Source organism: Carica papaya, chromosome 4 (assembly GCF_054855325.1).
Source record: "Carica papaya isolate Zhongbai chromosome 4, ASM5485532v1, whole genome shotgun sequence".
In the NCBI taxonomy this organism is placed as follows: Eukaryota; Viridiplantae; Streptophyta; class Magnoliopsida; order Brassicales; family Caricaceae; genus Carica; species Carica papaya.
Genome location: NC_142312.1, coordinates 14,139,524 through 14,143,868, shown reverse-complemented (window position 1 = coordinate 14,143,868; position 4,345 = coordinate 14,139,524).

The following is a 4,345-nucleotide window of genomic DNA, read 5'->3' as shown; positions in this document are numbered from 1 at the left end:
CCTCCGATGAGGCCCTTTCCGATTTTCGTTCGATGTAATTTTTACACCATTGTGACCATCGTTCCTTCCTCTACAGGTTGACCGGAGCAAAACACCAAATCGCGACTCGAGCCGGAGGAGTCGCCGTACCGAAAAGCCCCACCGCCAGTAAGTTTCGATTTTCGGTGTTTTTTTGGCCCACCGAGGGCCCTAGGAGTGTTTTCTCATAAGAACCAATGTAAATTTGGCCGAATTTGGCCAAAAAGTTCAAAAATAGTAAACCCAAGACGGTTCGCCGCCGCAAGCAGCAGCGTAGTCGTCGGAACATAGTGGAGCTGCCGTGCCGGAATTCTAAAATTTTCTGAATAGGCCTCGGGTCTGATTTTTGAGTTATTTGGGATATGTGTAAGTACCGTAAGCGCATTTCAGTTCTCGAGAGAAACTTCAGGGAACCTAGGGACTGCCCGTAGGCGTAGTGAAAAAATTCGATTTTCGACTTTGAATCAGGTAAGGACCCCTCACTCTATTTCCTATCACGGGGTTAAAGTCTAATAAATGATAAAACTATATTCGTATGAATTAATAGATATACATAATTATTACGGTTGCTAATGGAGCCCGAATCAGACATATTTCTCTATCAGTTCCTGTTTGATTTATTTTACAGTCTAAATGCAGTATGATATCTGATTTATTTATTTTATGATTTTGAATGCATGAATCACTGTTTACTTCATTACGGTTTGATTTTGTGAATTCGATGATATGCTTACCTTGTTGGATGCTCGTTACTTATTTAAGTATTCATGTTTATGCGGGAAACGAAAAACTAAGGAAAAAATAGAAAATGTATGTGAATTGATAAATGGATAAGTTGACAGCCTTACTAGATATCTTGGGAGATGGTGAACAGACCGGGTCCATAGGGAACCCTATCGGGAACGTTGTCTCATACGGGACTGGGTATGAAGACTTTCAATATTTTGGCGTTTCATCCTCATACCAAACGGAGTATTGAGGTTTTATTATTTGGCGCCCATACCGGACGGGGTATGGGGACGGCCCTGCGAATTAAGTTTGTTAAAGGAATGGTTCATGTGTACCAGAGACCCATATGGATCCCCACGGATACTAGTAGGCTGATAAAAAGGGGGTAACTATTATTTGATGATTGAAATATAAAAGTATGACATGTACTATGATACAGATTATGTATGAATTCATGATATTTATGATGTTATTGTTTCCATTGGTCGTTTTTATAAATTCCACTGAGGTAAGTGGATGGTAAATGGTATGATTATTGATAAATAAATTTACTTGAAACTTGTGCTCCATTGGTTGTCTTTGATTTTCTACCAACCTTTACTTCTGTGACAGTGATATAGTGTGATGTCTTTACTGGGCTAGTATAGCTTATTCCTTACTTAACCATTTCAGATCAGGAGGACTTGATTCTCGAGCCTGATCTACAAGAAGACGGCGAGTAAATACCTAAATGTTTATTAGTTTCTTTTATAGTATTTCATTTCCAGTATTTTCCTTTAGATGACTTATTTTCGGTATCGTTAGTACGTTAAGTTATTGTGTAAGAGATATTAACTAGAACCTTTTATTTCGTTTCCGCACTTATATTCTTTATATACATTTTCTTTTTAAATTTTCGGGGTCGTTACATCATGTACCTCAACAACTTCTTAAACTTTAAATTTTTCATCGGTACTATCATGTTCCCTTTCCTTAATTGTGTTGATAATTATCTAACAATGTAGCACGTGAAACATTGGGGCATGACACGTAAACACATTTTTCTCCTCTTTGGAATGCTCCTGATCCTCTATTGCTATAGTTGTTGCCTATATAATGCAATCGTGAGTTAAAATCACTCTCTTGTTCATCCTTATCGTACTTATACTTAGCCACGTTCCTCTATTTCACAATAGTGGTTGACAACTTGATTTACTGAACCAATCAGTTTGAGTAAGTTGATTCATAGTGGATAGTTGTAATATTCAGGCCTGAAATTTAGTCCAAAATTAATTTTAATATTTAAAAAATATATATAAATATAATTTTAGAATTAATAAATTTTTATTTAATGTGAAATTAGGAAAAAAAATAGGTTGATGATAAAATTGAAAACAATTTTGAGAAAAAAAAAAGTGAAAATTTGGGTTCGGATGGTGTTTTTAAAAGAAAAATTAGAAACTGGAGGGTCAAAACGTAATTAAAAAAAATTGTAACACGTAAGACTACCGAGTCAGCAGCCCCAACGAACCGGAGCGCGCCCGTGGCAAGTCATGCTGACTCGGTGCCATGTGGCATGCCACGTTGGTAATTCGTGTGCCCACGATTGGAAGGCTCGAAAGCGTTCCTGCACGCGTAGATGGTCTAGATACGTTCTCTCCTTATGTGCAATCGAACAGTCATGATTAAATGTGATGAACGGTCCAAATTCGTTCCTTCTTTAAATATGATCGGACGGTCGATATCAAATCGCGATGAATGATCTAAATTCATTTTTTCTTTAAATGCCATCAGACGGTCGAGATCAAATGCGATGAACGACCCAAATTTAAGGGAGACATGTATAAATATCTTGCATCACACCGAACCCAAACCTTAGTCGCCAACCTTCCGTTGGAGAAGAAGGACCAGTCGCTGGAGAAGGGAGCCGACTGTTGCCCGCCACCGCGCTGGAACCACCTCCGACCATCAGAAAAGGTAAAAATTGTCATATCCGCTCGGAATTTCGAGCACCCTCATAGCTAAATTAGAGTAAAAGAAATGGTGGATGAGCCGAAAATTACGAGTAAAGCCCGGGACGGCACCATAGGAAAAACTTGAAATCGCCTCCGATGAGCCCCTTTCTATTTTCCGTTTCGTGTGATTTTTTTACCATTGTGTTCACCATTCTATTTTCTATAGTTGACTGAAGAAAAATGCCCAACTGCAAAGGTGAGCCAGCAGAGCCGCCGCACTGGAAAATTCCACCGCCGGTAAGTTTTTATTTTTTGACTTTATTTGGTCCAACTAAGACCTTTTAACGTGTTTTCTCACATGGATGAGTATAAAATCGACCGAAACCGATCAAAACTGACCAAAAATAGTTAACCCGAGACAAACCGCCACCGTTGGCGATGGCACTGGAATTTAAAAATTGGCTGAAAAAGATTTTTAACACTGATTTTGAGTTTTTTAGGATATTTTTAGGTACGTGAAGCGTATTTTAATCTCTGTAGAAAAATTCAGGAAATTCGGGGACCGTCAGTAGGCGCAGTAGAAAATTTTATGCTTCGGACACCGATTCGGGTAATAATCCATCACCTTATTCCCTATTATGGAATTAAAGCTTAATAATCAGTAATATGATATTTTGTATAATTTAGAAAACTTTAAGAATAATTACAAGTTACCAATGGAGCTGGAAACCGGTTAGTCCTTTATTTGTTATTCTATTTAACTGATGGTTGAATTTACAGCTTTAAATATATGATGATATACTAGAATGATTAAATGATTCAATTGTGTTTTCTTGATATGTATATATATATATATTATTTGTCTTGCGTGATTTACGGTTGATTTGTGAAATTGGTAATTAATATGCAAACAAAAAATTGTTTGGTCATGTGAATTAATGAATGATAGCCTTACTAGACATCTTGAGAGATGATGGATGGACAAAGTACATAGAAAAATCCTACCGTAAATGTTGTCCCATATCGGATGATGTATCGATGATTGATATTTTGGTGCTCATACTGAAAGGGGTATGAAGACGGTCCGATTCACCCTCATACCGGACGAGATATTGAGGAATGATATTTTTTGCGCTCATACCGGAAGGGGTATGAGGATGGTCGGTTAGTTAAAAATGTTGAATATTGGTTCACACGTAGTAGGACATCCTTATGGGTCCTAAGGGATATCAGTAGGCAAATAAAAAAAGAAAAATTATTGTTCTTTCTCACTTGAATATGAGATTGAAATGTTATTTGGGTTATTGTTTCTAGAGGTTGATTTTAAAAATCTCGCAACGGTAAATATATGTAATAAATAGTTTTCTTTATGATAAATGAATTTACTTAAATTAAGAGTTTCATTGGTTATTTTTATAACTTTTACTAACTTTCAGTTTCTGTATCGGTGAGTAGTGTAATATTCTTACTAGACTAGTATAGCTCACTATTTCATTAACTATTTCAGATTAAGAGAATCAAGATATAGATCCCAATTAACAAGAGAGTTGTGAATAGTTCGCCACCCAGACTCCTTTCAAAAACAGTGAATGTCGTTTTAGGATGCTCAGTTGTTTACTTTTCGTTTATTTCTTTGATTTTTATTTTTTATTTTTAGAAGAGAC